At 39.8% G+C, this 24,885-nt stretch overlaps 1 protein-coding gene across 1 annotated transcript in view; it reads right to left on the bottom strand.

Moving 5' to 3' along the window:
* Positions 1 to 20,599, bottom strand: part of STARD3NL (STARD3 N-terminal like) — a 79,869-nt gene extending 59,270 nt beyond the window's left edge. Inside the window, exon 1 of the mRNA XM_036247372.1 lies at positions 20,466 to 20,599. The gene's annotated coding sequence lies outside the window, so the exon portion shown is untranslated. The remainder of the gene's footprint in view (positions 1 to 20,465) is intronic.
* Positions 20,600 to 24,885: the final 4,286 nt, after the last annotated feature.

The raw sequence follows: 24,885 nt of genomic DNA, 5'->3' as shown, positions 1-24,885 counted from the left end.
TCAGTTTGTTGGAGTGTCATCTCATTCACCAAAAGGTTGCGCGTTCAACTGCTGGTGAGGGCACATACCTAGGTTTCAGGTTTGATCCCCAGTCAGAGTGCATGTGGATGGCAACTAATTGCCGTTTCTCTATCTCCTTCTCTCTCCCCCTTCCTCTCTTTCTAGAAATCAATGAAAGTATATCCTCAGGTGAGAATTAAAAAAAAATATTTCACTGCATTTCAAAAGCATGCATGAATACAACTTACAATTCATTTAGGACAAAAAGGTTTAAAATTATTATGCTTTGACTAATTTTAATTGGGGGCATTGGCTAGATATCTACTGTCTCCCACTTTTCTTAAAATGGGTCTCTCTCAAGTCTGTAATTCTCCAGGTTTTAAGAGACAAGGTAAACACATTAGTAATATAAGAAAAACAACAGTGTAAGCCAAAAGAAAACTGGCAACTGATGATCAGACTTGGGAGACAAGGAACCAGAAGCAAACAGAAGTGTGTGTGGGATCTTCGGGGGCCATACGTATCGGCACAGAGACCACACTCTTGATTCAGCAGTATAAGCCAGAAATCTAAACTGTAATAGAAAATTTACCAATATTAAGCATTAATTCAATTAAAAATAAAAGCATTTAAAGATTAAGAAAAATTCATTACACATAAATCACCATCTCTTTACTATCTTAAGATTTTTCTGCAAAGAAAAACTGTGTAAACCAAAAAATATCTACAGATGATAAAGATGCCATCAAAATTTAGTTGCAAAGGAATAAAAGTATTAAAATTGTCATTCAAATAGATGTGTTATTGGTGGGGTACCCCTGTGACCCACCTGTTACTGACAAAAGTGGGTTCTTGTGATGTCACAAGGAAAGGAATTTCCTAAGACTCGCACAGAAGGATGAGTGATCTTTATTTCCATGGAATTAAACCCCTGGGTTTCCAGTGTCACATTTCCCTCCATCCCACATGTAAAAAGTCCAGTCTCGTCTTTAGCAAGGCAAGAATTAAGGCCATTGCTTAAGTCTCCACTCCATATTGAAGTCCTATCCTGTCCAGCATCCGGTGTGTAGAGTACACGGCCCTGGAGCATTCAGCTGCTTAAGGCCACATGGCTTTGGAGGGGCATGGGCGAGTGTGGGTCATAGAGCAAGAGAGTGCAAGGGAGCAGGAGCACAAGAGCAAAGCAAGAGAGAGAGAGAACTCTTTGTCTGTGGGATTTTACCTTTCCAAGATTTCATGTGCTTGCAGTGGCTCTACCCTCCTATCCAATTATCTTTTACCCAGGTTAGACTGACAGGCAAGCACTTTGCCTACATCAACCCAATTTCACTGTGCATGTGCCCATCTCCCCTTTTGTTGAATCCCTTCCCACAGTGGTCTGCAAGGAATGAATCAGTGACTCCCTGGGGAGCATGAAGTTGCAGCATCCTGGTGATGCTGCCCAGAAGACCATGCTTATAATGTCTGGCCTCCCTTTTGCTCTCTATTATTAATATTAATAACTAGCTAATTATGACTAGCTAATAATACACAAAGAAAGAAATCTACACATCAAAATATATTAAAATCTTTTCTTTAAAAGTTAATAAGCCTTCACCAGTGTAGCTCAGTGGTTATAGCCTTGGCCCACACACTGAAGGATTGTGGGTTTGATTCCCAGTCAAGGGCACATACCTGGGTTGCAGGTTGATCCCAGACCCCAGTCGAGGCATGTACGGGAGGCTACCAATCAATATGTCTCTCTCACAGTGATGTTTCTCTCTCTCCCTCCTTCCCTTTCACTTTCTCTAAAAATCAATGGAAAAAATATCCTCAGGTGAGGATTAACTAAAAAAAAAGGAGTTAAAATAAAATACTTGCATGTGTTATATAGTAGAAGAAACTGTAAAAGAACAGAACATTTTAGGATGAGGAAGTTCTTAGAAAATCAACAAAGGGCCTGGCTGGTGTGGCTTAGTGGTTGAGTGTCGACCCATGCACCAGGAGGTCATAGGTTTGATTCCTGGTCAGAGCACATGTCCAGGTTGTGGGCTAAATCCCCAGTGGGGGGCATGCAGGAGGCGGCCAATTGATGTTCTCTCTCATCAATGTTTCTATCTCTCTTTCCTTCTCCCTTCCTCTCTCTCTAAGATCAACAAAAGGAAAAAAAAAAAAAGAAAGAAAATCTACATAGGGAAACAGATTTGATATATAAATAATTAAAAGTAAAACTTAAAAGTGATAAAAGACATAATGAAATCCTTAAAACTCAATTAGAAAAAACAAGCAAAACAAAAACAAAAAAAACAAGGCACATTGAAAAATAAGTGTGCTGATGAACTAATAAAAAATTCTCACCCAACTGTTAAGTTTTTTAGAGAAGCAAATAAAATTTACGAGATAATTTATTAAATAGTGTGGATGAAAAGGGGCCATGTACTAACCCTGACAAGCTCAGGGAAGGCCTGCATGGCAGACTTGCAAACTCAGAGTCCTGAGGTAACACATAGGATGGTCTGAAATTAAATCTTTTTACCTAAAAGCAGTTTATGGCAAATAGTGACACCCTAGGCTAGAACCTTCCCTGACAAAAGTCAATCTATACCTTAATTAAGCCTGTCTATTGTATGTTTTGCATCTATGATAACATACCTTTAGAATGTAAAGGTAACATTCCTTTTTCCAGACCCCTCAAAGCACAGCCAATGCACCAGTGCAGAGACCACAAATCCTCTTATTGTTATTGTTATCAAGTTTAATTGTTGTTTGTTAACTATCCTGTACCCACCTATGTAAAAGGAGCCTGTTTCTACATGTTATTTTTTATCCAATCCCATAGGTATCCCCTACCTAACCCTCTCCTTTGCTTTCTCCAGCCTCCCTAATCTATCACCAATGTATTTCATGTAACCCACTTACTTCTTCTCTTTTGATTGTAATGTATAAAATAAGATGCAAAACTGCCCTTCTCTGGAACATTTTCTCAATTCATTGAGATTTTGTTTCCTGACCATTGTCGACAGTTTGTCTCAAATAAACTCATAAAAATTCTCTACAGGATTGAATGTTTCTTATGTTGACAATAGTTTACTGAGACCTTCAGCAGACTTCCAACTCCTTAATCTTGCCTAATCTAGCACATGGACTAATTGTATCTACTCCTCCAGTACCACTTCACCACACTAAAAAATACAAGCATTTTCTTAAAAAGTCACATTCTCTGAAACCTCTGTTTGTCTTTTCCTCTCTGCATGGAGTGCTACTCTCCTTATCTCTGTGGCTCTAATTCTCTTATAAGCCATAACTCAAAGTTCACTTTCTTGGGGAAGCTTTTGTTTCCTCCTAGTCTTTCTTCCACACCGATCAGGGAACAGTGTACACAGACATCTATAATGACTTCTATTATGTTGCATCAAGATTTCTTTTGCTCTACATTTCTTCTGAAGAAACCAACAGCTCATTTAAGATGTTGTGATATGCCTATTTACCATTCTTTTCATTCTGAGCTTCATTTTGGGAGTGGGAAGAAACTACAGACAAAAGGAAGGGGGTATCCCAAAACTGGACCGGGAAGAGACAGAAAACGTGAACAGACCAATAACAACTAAGGAAATTGAAGAGGTAATCAACACTCTCCCAGCAAACAAAAGCCCAGGCCCAGTTGGCTTCATGGGGGAGTTTTACCGAATACTCAAAAAAGAACTAACACCCATTTTCCTCAAACTATTTCAAAAAATTCAAGAAGAAGGAAGGCTTGCAAACTCGTTTTATGAGGCCAGCATAATTCTAATTCCAAAATCAGAAAAAGACACTACAAAGAAAGAAAACTACAGGCCAATATCCCTGATGAACATAGATGCCAAAATCCTGAACAAAATACTAGCAAATCGGCTCCAGCAATACATCAAAAATATTATTCACCATGACCAAGTGGGATTCATCCCAGCGATGCAAGGCTTGTACAATATTCACAAATCAATAAATGTGATACACCACATAAACAAAATGAAAGACAAAAACCACATGATCATATCAATAGACGCTGAAAAAGCATTAGACAAAATCCAGCATCCATTTCTGATAAAAACGTTCAGCAATGTGGGGATAGAGGGATCATATCTCAACATAATAAAGGCCATATATGAAAGACCTACTGCCAACATCATACTCAATGGGCAGAATCTAAAAACATTTCTCTTAAGAACAGGAACAAGGCAGGGATGTCCACTCTTTTTGTTTTTTTTATCCTCACCTGAGGACATTTTTCCATCTTTTGTTCAGGTAGAGTGGGAGGGAGAGAGAGGAACAGAGAGAGAGAGAGAGAAACATCGATGTGAAAGGAACACATCGAGTGGCTGCCACCTGCACGACCAGCCAGGGCCAGGGACAAACTGCAACTGAGGTACGTGCCCTTAGCGGGAACCGAACCCGGGTCTCTCAGGACCGCAGGCCGACGCTCTAACCGCTGAGCCAAACCGGCCAGGGCGGGATGTCCACTCTTGCCACTCTTATGTAACATTGTACTGGAAGTCTTAGCCACAGCAATCAGACATGAAGAAAAAATAAAAGGGATCCAAATTGGAAAGGAGGAAGTGAACCTGTCATTATTTGCAGATGACATGATATTATACATAGAAAACACTAAAGACTCCATCAAAAATCTACTAGACTTAATAAATGAATTTGGCAAAGTAGCAGGTACAAAATTAATGTCAAGAAATCGACGGCATTCTTATACACCAATGATGAACTCACAGAAAGAGAAACTGCAAAAACAATCCCATTTACCATCGTGGCAAAAAAATTAAGATACCTAAGAATTAACTTCACCAAAGAAGTAAAGGACCTATTTGCTGAAAACTACACGTCATTGAAAAAAGAAATAGAGGGAGATATAAAAAAGTGGAAGCACATACCTTGTTCATGGATTGGAAGAATTAACATCATTAAAATGTCCATATTACCCAAAGCAATCTATAGATTCAATGCAATCCCCATCAAAATACCAATGACATATTTCACAGAACTAGAACAAAGACTTGAAAAGTTCATATGGAACCAAAAAAGACCTCGAATAGCCACAGCAATTTTGAAAAAGAAGGACAAAGTAGGTGGGATCACAATATCAGACATCAGGTTATACTACAAAGCCACTGTAATCAAAACAGCCTGGTACTGGCACAAGAACAGGCATATAGACCAGTGGAACAGAACTGAGAACCCGGAAATGGACCCAAGACAATATGCTCAATTAATATTTGACAAAGGTGGCAAGAGCATACAGTGGAGTAAAGAGAGCCTCTTTAATAAATGGTGTTGGGGAAACTGGACAGCTACACGCAGAAAAATGAAACTAGGCCATCAACTTACACTCTACAAAAGAATAAACTCAAAATGGATAAAAGACTTAAATGTGACCTGTGAATCCATAAAAATTCTATAAGAAAATGTAGACAATAAAATTTCAGACATCATACGCAGCAGAATTTTCACTGATACATCACCTAAGGCAACAGAAACCAAGGAAAAAAGGAACACATGGGACTACATCAAACTAAAAAGCGTCTGCACAGCAAAAGAAACAACCATCAAAATGGAAAGGCAACCCACTGTATGGGAGAACATCATTGTCAATGGTACATCAGATAAAAGGTTAATTTCCAAAATATATAGAGTACTCATACAACTCAACAAAAGGAAGACAAAGAACCCAATTAAAAAATGGGCAGAGGAGCTGAATAGACACCTCTCCAAACAGGACATACAAATGGCCAAGAGACATATGAAGAAATGCTCAACATCACAAACCATCAGAGAGATGCAAATTTAAACAACAATGAGGTATCACCTCACACCTGTCAGAATGGCCACCATCAACAAATCATCAAACAAGTGTTGGCCAGAGTGTGGAGAAAAGGGGACTCTAGTACACTGCTGGTGGGAATGCAGACTGGTGCAGCCACTATGGAAAACAATATGGTGTTACCTCAAAAAATAAAAAATTGAACTTCCATTTGACCCAGTGATCCCACTTCTAGGAATATACCCAAAGAAGCCTGAAACACCAATCAGAAAGAATATATGTACCCCCATGTTTGTAGCAGCACTATTTTACAATAGCTAAGATCTGGAAACAGCCCAAGTGTTTATCAGTAGACGAATGGATAAAAAAGCTGTGGTACATATACACAATGGACTACTATGCAGCTTTAAGAAAGAAAGATCTCTTATCCTTTGAGAGGACATGGAGGGACCTGGAAAGTATTATCCTCAGTGAAACAAGCCAAGCAGAAAAAGAAATACCACATGATCTCACTTATATATGGAACATAATGAACATAACAGTCTGAGGAATAGGGTAGACCCAGAAACACGGAAGTAGAGTACTGATTGACAACCCTCAGAAGAGGTGGTGGTGGGGGGTGGGAAGAGATAAACCACAAAACTTATATGCATGTATGCACAACCAATGGACATGGACAACAAAGCCGGGGACGGGGTCGGGGGGATGGGGAAGAGGGTGTCAATGGGGTAAAAAATGAGAAACATCTGTAACTAAAATAAAATCAATAAATAAATATATAAAATAGAACAAAAAATATAACACACTAAGGAATAAATTTAACAAAAATATGCAAAGTCCTAACACTGAAAACTACAAAACACTGCTTAGAGAAATAAAAGATGAAAATAAATGGGGGGAAAAAAAAGTACATTTGAATATGAAGAATTAATATTGTTAATATTTCAGTTCTCCTCAAATTGATCTACATATCCAACTCAATCCCAGACATCATCCCTTCAAGACTGTTGTAGAATTGACAAAGGCAATTCTCAAATTAATAGAGAAATGCAAAGAAATGAGAACAGCCAAAGCAATCTTGATAAAGAACAAAATTGGAATTCACACTGTATAACTTAAAGATTTTCTATAAAGCTTTAGTAATGAAAACAGTGTGAAACTGACATAAGGATCAACAAATAGATTCATGGAACATAATGGAGAGCCTAGAACTAGGGCAGCACTATTATGATCATTGGACTTTTAACAAAGATGTCAAAACAGTCCAATGATGAAAAGAAAGTTTGTCTTCAACAAATGATGCTGAGTCAACCAGATATCAAAATAGTTTCCACTGGCCAATGTGAGATAACTTGAACAGGAAAATGAGTAACGACAATAATGTTTGGAAATAATGGAAAAATTAAAAAGTTCCACGAGTCCACCATAATACTGTAAAGAAGAGAGATAAAGTAGAAGCTCTCCTTTATAGAAAAAAATGGCCAAGGCACACCATATGTGTTGTTTTCTTCATGCAGCTGACTTACTACAATGGTACCTACATTTCAACATTTCCTTCTGTTCCTTCTCTTACTTTTCTTTAAGAATTTACAAGTCCAACTACATAATATCTCTATATATTATTTCTTTGGTTTTATTCCAAACACCTATTTTCTCGATCTCATACTTTCTAGTGTTGTTTACATTTGTTTGGGATATAATGAAAGCTTTTATTCCATCCCAATAAATTTGCTCACTCTTTGCTGCTATGTATTCTGCCTTCTTCCTCCCATATATTAATGGCACTCTATAAAAGTTCTATGTCATTATTACAGTCTTGTCTCATCTACCAGTTTCTATTAATATCAGCAGATGAAAGTAATTGTGTACCCATAAACAGAATTTAATCATTTGACAATCTGCTTCAAGATTCATATTTACGCCCTGGCCGGTTTGGCTCAGCGGTTAGAGCGTCGGCCTGCGGTCCGGAGAGACCCGGGTTCGGTTCCCGCTAAGGGCACGTACTTCGGTTGCAGTTTGTCCCTGGCCCTGGTTGGTTGTGCGGGTGGCAGCCACTCGATGTGTCCCTTCACGTCGATGTTTCTCTCTCTCTCTCCCTTCCTCTCTCTCTCCCTCCCACTCTATCTATACAAAAAAAAAAAGGAAAATATCCTCGGGTGAGGATAAAAAAAAAAAAAAAAAAGATTCATATTTACGCAGAAATTATTATCAATGACTTGGAAAAATTAAAGCAGAAAAAAAGTTATGGTGTTTTTAAGTCACTTCTTTAACAGACACTAATTTATCTCCCAAGCCCAAACTAGTTCTTATAGCAACTTAATTTCTAAGTGTTTCTATATTAATATTGGAAATATTACTAAACTTTTATTTGACATATAATATAGAAATATTAAAATTTAAAGATGGTTGAGTAAATGCACACCAATGTTTTCAAAGTTTATGAGACAAACTAAAACATACATTGAGAAACCGAATCTGGATATACTACAAGATTTAAGAATTACACTTTATAATTTTTGAAAATTTAAAATTTACCAAAAACATACTACATCTACTTTATTTACTCCACAAATATGTTCTGAGCACCAAAAATGTTTCAGTTCTTCCTCTGAGCACTGGGGATGTAGCAATGAACAAAACTGAAAAAATTCCCTACCCTCATAGAACTTACCTTCTTTTAGAGTAAGAGGATAGAGGATAATAAAGGAACGTTGTAATATTTTTATTAATTTATTTTTGTTACAGATGTTTTTTCTCCTCCCCCCAAACACCCGCCTCCCTATCCTACCCCCGCCAAGGACTGTTGTCTATGTCCACTGGTTACACATTCATGCATATAAGTTCTTTGGTTTATCTCATCCCTTCCCGCTGCCCCTTTCCTCTGGGGTTTGTCAGTCTGAACCATACTGCTTTGTCTCTGGGTCTCTTTTGTTCATCAGCTTATTTTGTTCATTATATTCCACAAATAAGTGAAATCGTGCGCTTTTTGTCTTTCTCTGATTGGTTTATTTCACTTAGCATAATACTTTCCAGGTCCCTCCATGTCGTCTCAAAGGATAAGAGATCTTTCTTTCTTACAGCTGCATAGTGTTCCACTGTGTATAGGAGCATTGTAATTTTAATCTGAGTAGTCAGGATGTGCTTAACGAGAAGGTGGAGCAAAGAGTGGCAGGAGATAAGAGAGAAATGACATATAGGTACCAGGAGAGAGAATAATGCAGGTACATAGAGGGAACAGTAAGGGCAAAGCCCTGAGGAGAGGAGAATTGTCCATGTAGGAGTTCAACCAGGTCCTCAGCTTTCAGCTCTGCTGGAGTAAGTGACAGAGTAGAAGAGTAGCAGCAGATGATAACAGAAAAGGTAACAACGGGCAGGGGGCCTTATACTCTATGATAAAGACTCTGAATGAGATGGGAAGCCATTGGAAGGTTTTTAGTGGAAGAGAAACATAATCCACTTAAAGCTTTAAGATGCTTTCCAGCTGGGAACCATAGAAGCAGCAAGACCAGTTAGCTGACCATGGCAGTAATTTAGGAAGAGAGATGACATACTGACTAAGTAGACTTGGGCTGCAGTAGTGTAGGTGGTGAGAACTGATTGGTTCTAAATACAGAGCCAAAAGCATTTTGTGATGGAACAGGCATGAGGTATGGGATAAAGGAAGGACTGAAAGAAAACTGCCAGATACATAACCTGAGGACATGGAAGGATGGAGTTATTTACTAAAATGGAAGATAGAGGACGGACAACTTTGAAGGATAATATCAGTTTAGTTTGGACATGTGAAGTGTGTGATGCTTATTAATATTCAAGCAGAAATAAAGTAAGTGGTTGGATATAAGTCAGGAGTTGAAGGAAGAGGTCTGAGCTAGAGATAAAAATTTGGGAGTCAACAAAACAAGCTGATGATGAAAACAGATTAAGAGTCATGGAAGTAGAGAACAGACTGAAAAACCTCAGAGAGAAGGGCGGTAGGGGTCGGGGGGAGTGCGAAGAGATACACCAAATAACTTATATGCATAGATGCATAACCAATGGTCACAGACAATAGTGTGGGGTGGAAGCAGGGAGGAGGGGGGTCAATGGGAGAACAAAGGGGAAACATCTGTAATACTTTCAACAGTAAAGATAAAAAATAAATTAGCCATGGCCGGTGTGGTTCAGCGGTTACAGCACCGGCCCATGGACCAGAGAGTCCCAGGTTCAGTTCCCACTAAGGGCACGTACCTCGATTGCAGTTTGTCCCCGGACCTGGTTGGCGTCGTGTGGGTGGTGACCAGTCAATGTGACATCGATGTTTCTCTCTCTCCCTCCCTCCCTCCTGCTCTATTTGAAGATAAGTACAAAAATCCCCTTGGGTGAGGATAAAAAAATGTAAATAAATAAACAAACAAATAAAAAAATAAACCCTGGCCCTGGCTGGTTTTGCTCAGTGGTTAGAACGTCAGCCTGTGGACCAGGGAGTCGCGGGTTCCATTCCAGTCAAGGGCACAGGCCTCGGTTGCGGTTTGGTCGCTGGCCCTGGTCAGGGTTATGTGGGAGGCAGCTGATCAATATGTTTTTTTCACATTGATGTTTTTCTTTCTCTCCCTCCCACTATGTCTGAAATACATGGAAGAATATCCTCGGGTGAGGACTTAAAAAAATTAAAAAAAACCCTGGACGTTTTGGCTCAGCAGTTGGAGCGTTGGCCCTCAGATGGAAGAGCTGCAGGTTCGATTCTGGTCAGGGGCACGTGACTGGGTTGTGGTCTGGTCTCTGTCCGTGGTTGGGGTCCTGAAGGAGGCACTTGATCAATGCGTCTCTCACACTGATGTTTCTCTCTTCCCCCCTCCCACTCTGTCTTAAAATACATGGAAAAATATCCTCGGGTGAGGAGTTTAAAAAATTAATTAAATAATTAAAAAATAAAATTTAAAAAAAATTGAGGAGTCAATAGCATATAGATGGAAGTCAAAGCCTTGAGCTATTAATTACTTATATTTAAGTACAGGCAATTTTCAAACAAATGCTCTCAATTCTCAGGACAGAATTGGCAATCTTATTGATCTAGATCTGAAAATCAATAATATCTCAATTCAGTAAGTTCACTGCTCTCCTAGGAAAAGAAGGTGGCTCAAAGTGTACACTTCTTTTAGTAGCTACATTCTTCATAGCCTCCTAGACCTATCTTCTTTATACAGACAAAATAGAAGCTAAATTCCAAGCAGCCAACTGATGAGTAGATAGCAAAGGCAAGGTGGCTATTCAGAGTCAAACAACACAAGACTTCTTCTCTGGAGAGAGAAGGGATCCTGCAAGTGTCACCCTAGTTGACAGAGCCATCTACTACTCTGCTCCTGCAGTGATTCTATAACTGGTAGAAGTAGCACACTAATAGCAATGCTAGGTTAGATGTAATGTCAACTGCACCTGGAGTTTTCTGAGGCCAACTTCCTATTTCACAAACTAGAGCAAGTCAATAAAAGGGAATGCTACTCACACCTTTGCCCAGGAATATCTACCAACAGGCAGAAATTGCATACATATACTATCTCCTCTACTTTAATATACAAGGATGACACAGAGTTTGTAAAAAAATTACTAACGTCTACCATGAATGAAGGTTTGAGGTACAAAGCTTGGTGCATGTAACAGATAAGGAAATCTCAAAGTCTTGACGCCTAGATTTAAAAAACGTCAGAACCCTTGTTTTCCTTCTTCAGACTTCTTAAGCAGTCACACAAGAAACCAGACCCTCAAGAGATCAGCATCGGATGACTTTATCAACCTAGCTCGTGATTCAGAAAACAGTATCACATAAACATAAAACTCAATGCAACTACAAGTTTAAATATCCAGAAAACAAATTATGAATTGTAAACTAATAATGAGAAAAGGCTCAGAGCATATGTTACAGAGGCAGAGGATATCACAAAAGTAGTAGGACCTCTTTAAGATCACAAGGTTCTCAATGAAGGTTTGAAAATAACTCCACTCTCAAGAAATTTGCTCTCAAATTATTTAACATGAGACAAGCAATTACAAAATAAAAAAGGAAATGATGAATGATTTAAAAATACAGATATTGATGTATAATATATACATTACCTATAAATATTTCAAAATGTTTAAGGTAAGGAAAATTAACCAATAATAACCACTAAGATCTTATTTACAGCTTTTATCATTAAGACAATGTGTTAAATTTGATTCTGCTGCTGACTCCATCTTCCAAAAATGCCAAATCAGTGACCAAGTCATTCCCCCTAATATCCATCATTGGTATGTTCCAGTTTTGCCAATCATCATTCATTCACATTACTCTAATAATTTAGTCTCATTCACCTCAAAAACATTCTCCATACTGGTATCATGCTAGTCTTTTTAATAGGAAAACCTGAATGAATCATTTCATCCCTCTACTCCAAACTCCATTTCCTGCACACCCAGCCTCTGGCTGTACTAGTTTATTCCTAGCTCCCTTGTTCAGAAGGAGGTTTCACAATCCATATCTTTGCCCTAATACTCCCTCTACCTTGAGTGCCTTTTTCTCCAAACAATTAACAGCAATAATAAGCCTGCCTATTAATTGTTTAAGGAAGCTTAAGTATCACTTCCTCAATGAAACCTTCTCTGATCCCATTGGTATAATACAGCAATTTTCAACTGGGTACCACAAGAGGCACACTGGTGTGCCACAAGAATTTTTAAAACATGCAGTACCTATTTACTCAGGGGCACTGACCTCTTGTCCCTTAGACTGTCAAATAAAAAATGACAACAGCCAACACAATAGTCATCTGAGGTGAATAAATAAAAATTATACCTATTTTTGTCTGAATGGCAAAAAAATATATTTTTGGTATGACACTGAATTTTAGTAATTAGTTTATGTATGCCATGAAATGAAAAAGATTGAAAATCATTGGTCAATATATATTTCATATATCTTTAACAGCACCTGTAATCTTTCATATATATTTCACATATGTTTACATGTCTTTTTCTCAGTAGTATAACCAATTTTTCTAGAAGATACTTCCATATCCTTAGCACCTAGAGAAATGACTGACTATGTGTTTCTTGGGCATTCAATTTGTTTGTAAATTCATGAATTACAGATACCTTTGTATAAACATATGGAATCTGGATACTTGCTGACTAAAGTTAAGCAAGTTTACACGTTTGGAGTTTTATTATACTATATTACATAAACCAAAAATATTTATTTATTTATTTATTTATTTATTTTTCTCTTCATTCAAGGATATTTTTCCATTGCTTTTTAGATAGAATAGAAGGGAGGGAGAGAAAGAGGGGAGAGGAAGAGAGAGAGATTGATGTGAGAGAGACACATCTACTGATTGCCTCCTGCATGACCCTGACCAGGTCTGGGGATTGAACCTGCAACCCAAGTAGGTGACCTTGACCAGAAATCAAACCTGTGACCCTTTGGTCTGCAGGCCAACACTCTAACTGTTGAGCCAAACTGGCTTGGACTAAACCAAGACTATTTAATTTCTGATTACTATATATGACAATGGAATTAATAAAAATGCCACAATCTCTCCAAATTAATTTCGTAATATTTTAAATAAACATAATATGGATACTATTTAGTGAATTCACTCTGATATCACAATATATAAACTAATATAAATATATAGAAAAAGAGAAAGAAACCTCTATGAGTGGGAACCTACCCAACCCAAATGAATGGACAGATCTGTATTAAGAATCTATCACAAGTAGAATACTATAGTAGCAGTGTAGAGAAAAGCAAGAGAGAAAAGACTGTGTTTCTATTCTCAAGCAGAATCCAGTTTTAAAGGAGGTAAAAAAGATTATATAAATAATTAGAAATCAAAGCTCAAGATAATTATAATACACATACATTGAACTTTAGGTTCTTGTGACCAGAAAAGGCTTGCCAAAGAGAAAATGTAGGACTTTGAAAGACATGTAAGGGTACTATATTGCAAGGAAGAGGTAGTCTAGAGTAAACTGAAAAGAGAGGAGGAGCAGGAGCATGTCCTGGAGCAGTGAGCCACTGACAGTCTGGCACAGGAGGGAGCCTCGGAAAGTGCAGCCAGACAGAAGTGTATGAACAGATAACAAGGGCCATGGGAAAATTAGCATGTTAGCGTGAGCTTGCTTTACACACCAATAGCAGGGGTATGATGGCACACAGGCTCAACTAAAGAGGCCAGGGTTCTGAGAACAAGGAAAACACTTAGAGAGGCCCGCAGGAGTCCCTCTGCTACTAAAATGTAGGCAGAGAGCCTGGTCATTCAAAGAAAGTTAAACCCACACTCAGCTGTCTACTGGTTGTCAACAAAGTAAAGTATGGTTGTGGTTCATTTCTCCAGGATGCAACTATTGAATTCCAGAATTTATGTTTTCTCAATGTCCTATAAAATATTTATTTTAACACCTGGACAGGTAGAGTTCATGAGAGAAATAGTTATGAATGATGCTGCTGAAGAACCTAAAGGTACAGAACTTTCAAACTAAGTCTGCACTGAGCAGCAGAGCATTGAAAGTTCAAAGTGTGATGGATGGCCATCTTAAATTCTGACTCTTTTGACTTAAAAGACATCACTTCTGGTCTAGAGCCCCACCCCAGCCATCCTCATTTCCAGAGCCTTCAAAGATGGAAACTTTAGCCCTCTACACAGAATCAAATAATGTGCATTTCTTTATAATCTCACATTGTTACAAAGTCTACACAGAAAAAACTGCAAACTGATGGCCTGGAGTCAAATGTTCTCCACATACAGATGACAGTGTTTGTCTGTCTGTTGGCTAAAATTATGTTTTTTAAACATCGAATTATTTGCCAGTACTAAAAGATGAAAGTTTTTCACACAAATAAAATTCAGATTTCTAAAAACGTAATTCTGGCAATGCTGAGTAATTCACCAATTTGCCACCCAGCCACCTCAGTTACTTATAGTCCTGCCTGGTCCCCGTTGACATTTGTTTTGTTCCCTGATTACATACTTAGGTCTTTAGATAGCTAATATCGGTGCCAGTCTGAGCTGGTTGCATTTAGGCCAGGGTTCAAAAAGAACAATGCCTAGTTTCACATCTAGTACTACTGCTTACTAGTTGTATAATCTTAGACAAGTTACTTAACTTCTCTATGCTTCAGCTTTTCCTTTTATTAAATGAGAACAATAAGAATACAACTTACCTCAAGGGTTGTTGGGAGGGATAAATTAGTTTATATATATATATATTATATATATATATATTATATATATTAGTTTATATATATAGTCAGGGGCTGGGGAGACATTTTTCATTTTCACAATTTGGGAGGTGCTGCTGGCATCTAGTGGGTAGAGCCCAGGGATGCTGTTAAACATCCTACAATGCCTGGGAAAGCCCCCACAACAAAGAAGTATTCTGACCAAAATGTCAATAGTATTGAGTATGAGAAATCTGGACATAAAAGCCTTTAAAAGAGCACCTGACACAGACGTAGCCCTCTGTGTTAGTTATTATCAATAATGACAAAAGCAAGTCCTGGCTGGTGTTTCCACCTCAGCTGAGGAAACACTTTGTGTTACCTTTGATGAATTTTACTACCATACAAATAGGAAAATGTAGTTAAAATTCTCTGGTTCCACATCATTAATTCAACAAGCAAGTGATTATTTCAAAAATAATTATAGGATTATATTTTTCTGAAACACAAAGCAGACAAGAATATACATTGGTAAGCAATAATGCACAATATTTGAAAAGTATGATGTTCTAGCCCGGCCAGTTTGGCTCAGCGGTTAGAGCGATGGTCCTCGGAGGAAAGAGTCATGGGTTTGATTCCAGTCAAGGGTATGTACTTCAGTTGTGGTTCGATACATAGCCCTGGTTGGGGTCGTGCAGGGGACAACCAATCGATGTGTCTCTCTCAAATCGATGTTCCTCTTTCTCTCTCTCTCTCTCTCTCCCTCCCTCCCACCCACTCTATCTGAAAATCAATGGAAAAATATCCTCAGGTGAGGATTAAAAAAATAAAATAAAAGTATAATGTTCTAGAAATTATAGGACACAAAAACCTGTGATTACAGCTTATAAGACACTAGGCCAAATTCTTCCAAACTCCAAGTTTAATACACTGAGGATGCCAACCTGTCCCAAGACACTTTTTTGGGAAACTGCAATAAGAGTGGAAGTAAAAGAGAAGGATTTTAAACTAAAGAGCCCACCAAACCTACCCCAATGCCTGTCCAGGAAGTTCCTGGGGCTAAAATAGCTCAGTAAGGGATTTTTGGTTAGAGGTCCTGCTTTGATCTTAAGTCACCACAAGAGGTATCCTCTAGATCCAGGTCAACTCACAAAAAAGGCAAGCAAACCAGTCTGGAAATGACTGAGCTGTGCTAATACACTTGTGAGAGGCTTTCAGGAGTTCTGATGTAGGACACTGGAACCAACAATGGCCTGCATGAGCTCCTGCTGCTGTGAACCAGGGATTCTGACCAGGCTTCTAGCCCAACACTGCAGGGGCCCTCGGCTAGTCTCTCTGGGCCTTGGTTTTCTTATCTTTAATATTAAAAAGTGCAATTGCTGTTTTTTTGTTTTTATGACACTATAAACACACACAACATTGACTTTTATCTGCAATAATCTCTCTTCAAAGATTTGAGTTCCTCTCAAGTGACCCCTTCGTAACTGCAGAAGTAAAACCCTTAATTGAAACAGGAAGGGGTCTGGGTGAATCAAAGCCAAGAAAAGCATACCAGTGCTTCTCTCAAAGATAAGGTAATAAAAGTATGAATAAAACTAGAGGGATCTACAGTCTACAAAAGAGTTTGCATGTATAACATGAATTAAGTCTCTTTTAAGTTCAAGCTAACATCTATTTGAATTTGAATACAAAAATTAAATCTCTTTTAAGCACAAGCCAACATCTATTTAATAAACTAGTGCATTACCAAAGATAACAAGATTGGTAACCTGTGTCACAGAGAAAGACTTCCAAAAGTGCTGTAAAAGGGAAGGCTTCGATTAAAGAAACACAGGAAATATCTCATTGAGAGAGTAGAATAGATGGATGCAGACAGACAGGTATAACTTTGGCTGGATTTGTCTACCTAGCAGGTATTCCAGGTTGCAGGCAGAATACAAACAATGCCACTGAAGTTGGAAAGGCCAGGAGTCCAGTTTTGTATACACAGTTCATGGTGGAAGGGGGGCACTATGATTTGAGGCCAAATCACAACAGTCTTGATGGACAGAATGTGGATTCAGTTGCATGAATGATCTTACAGGACAGAGATACCTGGTGAAAATATTCAGTAGATGTCTTAAAGATCAAAAACTCTCTTTTGCCTAAATTTAAATATCTTCCAACATTTAAATAAGAAGGTGCTAATTCATTAACACTATTCTAATATGACTAATGAAAAAGACAACTTAAAACTCCCTTTCAAAGATTTGTGAAATAAAACTTAAATTTTAAAGTTATTTTGAAATGACTTTCTAGAAACAGAATACAAAGATTCATCCAGAAAATTTATATTTGTTTAATGCTTAGAAAAGGGAAGGAAAATAAAACAAAGGATTATTTTAGCCTCCAAAGCAGCACTATTTAATCTTTTAAAAATTACCTGTATAAGTTTATGAGCAGTTTTTTTTTTTATTTTTATTTTTTTTAAATTTTTTATTGTTTTTTGTTACAGATGTTTCTCCTTTTTTACCCTATTGACACTCTCCTCCCCATCCCCCCCCCCCACCCTGTCCCCGGCTTTGTTGTCCATGTCCATTGGTTATGCATACATACATATAAGTTCTGTGGTTTATCTCTTCCCACCCCCCACCACCCCCTCTCCTGAGGGATGTCAGTCTGTGCCCTACTTCCATGTTTCTGGGTCTACCGTATTCCTCAGACTGTTATGTTCATTATGTGTATAAGTGAGATCATGTGGTATTTGTCTTTTTCTGCTTGGCTTGTTTCACTGAGGATAATACTTTCCAGGTCCCTCCATGTCCTCTCAAAGGATAAGAGCTCTTTCTTTCTTACAGCTGCATAGAAGTCCATTGTGTATATGTACCACAGCTTTATTATCCATTCGTCTACTGATAAACACTTGGGCTGTTTCCAGATCTTAGCTATTGTAAATAGTGCTGCTATGAACATGGGGGTACATATATTCTTCCTGATTGGTGTTTCAGGCTTCTTTGGGTATATTCCTAGAAGTGGGATCACTGGGTCAAATGGAATGCTATATTTTTATAAATACAGAAAGCCCCTGTGATGAAACTTTCAAGAAACACTAGGCTGAGAATCACTAGGAGGAGAACTTGGTGTCAGTTATGTCTTGAAATCACTAAGCATCTCTGCGTCTCCACAGCCCCAGCTTTCAACTGAGAATACTTAATCATGATCTCTAAATGCCATTTCATAAAATATAATTTGAAATAATAGAAATTCATAGCTGCTGTTATATACTCAGGGAAGCAGTGGAGTGGAGTAGCGTGGATTGGGCTTTTGGGGTGGGCTAATTGGAGTGTTCAAATCTAGGCTCCCTCAGTACTAGCTGGGTTTAGGTTTCCTTCTCCATAAAGAAGGGATACTTACCTTTATAATATGTTGGAAGAACTGGCACTCTGTAGTCACTAAATAACGGCAAACATTAAGTCTCTGATCAATGGAAAATGGTTCTCCACGTCACCAAAGCAGTTAGTTTCCTAGAACTCAGCTTAGAGAAGAGCAGGGACTGACTTACAGTCCTTTCCAAAGGGTGAGAACATAAACATGATACTAGAGAGGGCTCATGGGTGGAAGTAGGAGGGATAAAACCAGGAGGTTGAAGACAGGCAGAGGTTTAGAGTCCTGCACTTAACAACAATGAACAGGGAAGAAAATATCATGAGACAGAATACTTGAGGGAAGAAGACATTTTTTCTTAGAAAGAGGACCTCTGGTGAAAAAAGATATAATGAATTATTGTAATTATTTCTTAACCAAAATAAAGCACAGGGCTGGTTAGAGTCTATTAACGTCACTAAAGAAAACAAAGAAGGCTTTGGCAATATACAAATCTCATTTCCTTTGCCTATTCATAATTCTTACACAGGGTTTTAAATGATCCCGCTCTGCCCATCTCGAGTGTCATCTCCTACCACTGTCCTCAACTTCACTCTCCCCTAGGTTTACTCCACTCAAGTCATCTATCTCTGGAATATGCCAAGCGAATGTTTCCTTCAGCTCTTTTGCACATCTGCCTGGAAACTTCCAGCAGATCTTTCCCTGGCTGACTCATTCTAAACATTCAGGTCTCACTCAAACTGTCACTTCTTCAAGAAAGTATTCACTGACCATCATACTTAACCTTCCCCCCACTTCCCAGTCACACTCTAGTTCCGTACCCTATAATATTTTTTTCTAACGTTCACCATTATCTAAAGTTGTCATTTTTGTTTACATGTTTATTTTATCTCCGACAAAATGTAAGGTCTTTGAAGGCAAAAATTTTATCTAAATTTTTCAGCGCTCAGTCCATAACACCTAAAACAAAGTGTGACATAGATGATTCACTCAGATAAATTTGTCCAAAGAATAAATTCAAATGATATTACCATCCTTCTGTGAACTTAAGTTAGGAAAAGTCCCCGAAAACAGCTTTAGTTTCATTTCTTTAATGCAGTTTTACACAATAATGCAGCCTTAAAAGGTCAATGTTTAAGACAGCAAGATGTAAAGAGAATATATCCTTCAAGATAATAGAAAAAATGTATGTATGCTTATACTATGCGATAAACATTTTTACTTTATGAATAAAGCAACAGTACCATAAGTTGTTTCGTTTTGTGAGATCCTGCTTCTAGAAAGAGAGGGTGTATGAGTAGATGGTTTAATAGGAATTATTTTTCATAACCCTTCTCAACAGAGTTCTGAGATAAAAGAACTGAACTCATTCCAGTATATTTGAGAGGTTAGACCTGTTACTTTGTTACCTTGCTAAACCTATCCCAACAATTACTGAGTGAAGTGATGAATTCAGTGACTCCATGTGAAATAAAGACAAATGGCATGGTGAACAACCGGCACATTAAGGGAATACTAAGGAAAGTTCACATTAACCCCTGTTTGAACTAAGAGAAAGAAAAAAAAAATCCCTTTCTAATACTAAACCAAAGTTAGCATGCTACTGAGATTTCAAAATATTGCCAGGTGCCTACAAGTGGGCAAAGCAGTGAACTAAACCATAGCCAACACATTCATGACTTGTGCTTTAAATTTTAAATTTTGTTGTGTGCTGAACACAGCTTTTGTTATTGAATAAAAGATTCCGCTGACATTTGTCTGTATAGCCCAGGCATCACCCTAGTCACCACCCCAGTTACCATTCTTGACCACTCTGGAGGGCTCAGGGCGACAACATGAGGCTGGACCCACTGAAGACTCCACGTGGTTTGCTACTGCAAACATCCCCCGAATCCCAGCCCAAGCCCTGGATGAATATGGGCTAAGCATTCTGCAACTTCACTTCTGTGTATCTTTTATAAACTCAGGCTGCCTAGCCCATCCTCCTCCTCCTCTCCGGGGGACGCCGCAGGGATTAGCAAACAGCCGGGTGCTCGGGCTCCGGCCTCCGCTGGAGGGTCTCCCGTGAGCCCCGGGGAAGTCATCCGACCCTGGCTGACTCAGTTTTCCAATCTGTCAAATAGGATGACGAGAAACCCAGCCTACCTCATTGGGCGGTTCCGAGCCTCCGCCCTAGGCTGGCGCCGGCACAACACGTCCCCGGTCACGCCCTTGGGGGCCCTTGCGAGCGGAAGGGCGGGCTCTGCAGGCGAGACCCACGATCGAGCCCAGCAGGCGACACGCAGCCCCTAAACCTCCACGAACACCCGGTTCGTGACGTCAGCACGCTGACATAGACGCACAGAGTTCACATGTCGCCCTAGGGACCAAAGACCTGGGTGAGGCCAAAGTGTCTTAATAGACTCACTGATTGGTGAATTTCTATGTCAATCATCTGATGCCCAATAAACTAGGCTTAAAGGCGGGAGAGAGCGGGCGGGCCTGCTCGAGGAGAGGGTGGGAATTTGGAACTGTAGCTTTGAGAGCGTGGAGCTGGCTGCTCTTGTCCTAATCTGGTACTGCTCGTTTTTTTTAAACGGCTGCTTAACCCCTTCAACAATTTTGCTTTTTCCGCCTTTCTCCAGTCTCTCGGTGGGGGTTTAGGCTCCAGCTCGTGAAAAATAATCATGGGACTGGATTTCAGGGCTTCTAGGCACCTCGCACAAACCTCTCCAGGAATGAAAAATGGGACATTGTATTTTTCTGTTCAGGTTCTGCCTCCAGTTCCTTAGGCATTCAATTCACCTGTTGGAGGCAACTAGTGTTGCTGACATCTTAGATATTATTCCAAAGTCCTTCTAAGTGCTGTAACTGATTTGAAGTTACACATAAACATAAATTTAATCATTACAGATTAGGCTGATATCCTGCTCAGGCACTAATTGCAAACCCAGTCCCTATATGATGACTCCTAGTTCCTATGCATTCACGAATGTATCGATGTTGTTGTTGTTGTTGTTTTACAATCAACATAGAGTTGAGATCATTCCATATCTCTATATAAGCTTACCCAATTCTTTAAAAATACTGCATAGTGGTCCTCAGAACCAATAGATACAATTATGATTCCCCTATCCTAGGACATGTAGTTTGTTACTTTCTCTTGTTATTTATTGATTTATTCGGAAGCATTTCAACCTTCAACATAAGTGCATGTGCCTTTTTGTACCTATGTAAGTGTTCTGGAAGTTGAAGATACTAACAAGTGAATGTGCTGGGTAGTGTATGCTCATTTCAAATCTTGGTAGTAGTTTTCCTCCATTTGCTCCTCTAAGTAGCTGTAACAATTTACATACCTACCCTTAATATATGAAAAGCCCTTTCCCTGCACCCTTGCCAAAATTGATAAAATACAGTATTTAAATTTTTCTGAATCAGTGGGTATGAAAATATTTTAAGGGATAACATATAAAAAAGAACTGCAATAATCATGACTGTATATCGTGATAACAAAGTGAATGAACTTGTGTAATCACCTCCTAGATCAAGTTTTAAATGTTTCCCAACAATATAGAAAAGCTCTTATGCTTTGTCTTAGTCATTGCATGCCTACACAAAAGTAGCCACTGTTCTGAATTTTATCACCAAATAAGTTTTGCCTGGTTTTGAATGCTTATAAATGGCCACACATATGGTGTGCTTTTGTGTGGCTCTTTTGCTCAATGATATATTTGTAAGATTGAGCTGTTGGCAACTGTAGGAATGGTACCAAGTGTTAGACCAGTGGGGTCAGACCAGACCTTGGTTCATCAACCTTAGTACTTGAGTTCTGACTAGGAAAGGATTCAGAGCCAAGACTCAAGCTAAAAGAGAACATTTATTTAGAAAAATCACAGAGGTAGAAGAATAATTCGTAGAAGTAATAGGCTTAGGAAACAAATTGTAGAGGCAAAGGAAGAGCCCTTGGAACTTAGAAGTGAGGAAGGTAAAGGTGAAACTCCTGGGGCCTGTGGGGGAGGCTTGGGGTGTTCCTGGGAGGGAGAGCCACTGGATCCTCTTTTCTGAGGGTGTTATTAAGGATGGAGATTTTAGGTGAGGTCCCTGGGGAAGATCTCAGTAGAATATGCATTAGCTTTCCAGGTATGTCCTTTCAGAGTTGTGGTCTCCACTGATTGATTGGCCAGTGCCAGGGCAGGGGGTCATTATTCAATGCAACTGGTCCTGAGGTCAGCCATGGTTTTGCTTGTCGGGTTTTGCTGCTTTTCTGGGCCTGGAGCTGAACTATAACAGAGACCTAGATATTATCTCTAGGGAGGAAAGATCAGGGAGTCTAAATTGAATGACCAGAGATATGAAAGATCAGAGGATCCAAACCACATGACCAGACATATGCTAGGGAAGGAAAGGTCACCCTGGGGATGAGGTCCCACCCTACAATTGTCCATTGCTAGGTACCTGGGGCTTTCCACCCTGATGACCTTCTGCCCCTGGCCCATCATCCTTGCTCTGTTCACATCTGTCTAACTGCCTACTACAGACCAATATTAAAGAATGTAGTAGTACTTTATTCATTTTCATGTTTGTATATAATCCCAAAATTTCTTTATTCTAATATTGCTTGACATTAGGTGGTTTAAAGTTTGGGGTGGCTACAAATAATGCTGCTGTGAATATTATGGTATCAGTCTGTTGATGCACATAGTTACAGATTTGATTTTCTTTTAATACTCACCTGAAGTTGTTTTTTCCATTGATTTGTAAAGAGAGTGAGAGGGAGGGAGCAAGAGAGAGAGAGAAAAACATCAATGTGAAAGAGACACATTGATTGGTTGCCTCCTAAACGTGCCCTGACTGAAGCCTGGCATAGACCCTGCAACCCAGGTACCTGCCCTTGACCAGGAATTGAACCTGCGACCCTTTAGTGTGTGAGCTGACACCCTAATCACTGAGCCACACTGGCTAGGGCCAGATTTGATTTTGGTAAACACTTAGTAATAGTATATAGTATTACTGTGCCACAGGATATGCATATATTCAGTATTAGTAAACACTACCAAATTGTTTGGTTTACCAATTTATAACCCACTAGCAGTGAATGAAATTCCAGTTGCTCTACATCTTTGCCTGACCCGTCCCGCAGGTGGAGCAACGAGGACTCTAGAGGGGGAGTGAGGATGAGGAGGGACAAGAGATACGAGAAATGGAGACAAGACAGGGCTCTGATCAAGTGTCGTTTATTCTGGGGAGATCCACGGTATATATAGGGCAAGAAGCAGAAAAACAAGAACATTTGTTGCCAAGCTATGTTTGTGGTAACCACCCTGAAGCAATTTCAAGTAAATATCATGTAAATATCATAGGTGGAACAAAAGATAAACAGAGCATAACTGGCTGAATAAATGGTTACTTAAAGGAATGTAGAAACATTGTATACAGAGGTATCCTGCCTTGGGGCAGGAGATGGCAGATTTTAGCAAAATGGATGCCATGCAAACAGTCTCCCACATTTGCCAACACTGATATTCTGTTTTGTTTTGTGCTTATTATTTCTTTGTTTTCTATTTTATTGATCAAACTAATAATACAAAAAGTTGCATAGGTTGAAGGGAGAAGATAGCAGCAGGCAGGACCGGAGGGAGGGTGAGTGCCTGAGAGAGTGAGCTAGTGTATGAGAGAGTGTGAGTGGACGTGAAGTGTGAGTTTGGATGACCAAACTCATGCAGTTCAGAGAGGCAGAGCATAAAGTTCCAGTGCTGTGGAGGGGAGTATCCAGCTACCTCTGTAAGCAGCTCTTCAGGGCGCTTCTCCTTGTGCCACGGGGAGGTCCCACCATTTTGGAAGATCCCAGGTCTTCTCTGGGAGGAGGCAGTGGGAGCGGCTAGGGCCCAGCAACCTGAGCCCACCAGCACACTTGGCACCATCAGACCAGTGGACACTTGATGTCAACACAGACCAGTGCACAGTAGTGGAGCTGCCAAGGTGCTGGTCGCAGAAGCAGCGGACAGCCAGGAGCCCAGCACCATCCCCCTCAGTAGCAGCCTGGTCAGAGTCCACATATATCCTCAGCAACAGAGGCTGGGGAGTAGACATCTATCTCCAGGCAACAGAAGCACAGACCAGCAGCTGACACCCATCCCCAAAATCTACAGCAAAAGCTGAAGAGGAGTTGAGCCCCATAGGGCAGCAGCATTCCCCAGCCATCAGCATCGGGACCTGGGGCTCCACAGAGGCCTATGCAGTCCAGAAGCTCACATGAGCAGTGGGAAGCAGGAGCCCAACAGAGACTGGTGTGATCCAGCTGCTCGTGGGTCCTGCCCGGTGCTGGGGCACCAGAGAAGCCTGTGTGACCCAGCAGTCCACAACAGCAGTGGGAAGCCTGAGCCCAAGAGGGACAGGTGAGACCCAGGTGCCTGCCCATGGGACCCGCAGAGTGCTGGGGCACCAGAGAGGCCTGTGCGACCCAGCAGGGACTGTATGACCTAGTTAACCCTGGGAACCGCAGGGTGCTGAAACGCCACACAGGCCTCTGCTACCCAGCAGGGGCTGTGCTATCTACTTACCTGCAGGACCTGTGGGATGCTGAAGC

The sequence above is a fragment of the Molossus molossus genome, unplaced genomic scaffold, assembly GCF_014108415.1.
Source record: "Molossus molossus isolate mMolMol1 unplaced genomic scaffold, mMolMol1.p scaffold_m16_p_7, whole genome shotgun sequence".
Taxonomy (NCBI): Eukaryota; Metazoa; Chordata; class Mammalia; order Chiroptera; family Molossidae; genus Molossus; species Molossus molossus.
Note: the sequence above shows the minus strand (reverse complement) of the source record. Positions and strands in the feature narration are given on the sequence as shown.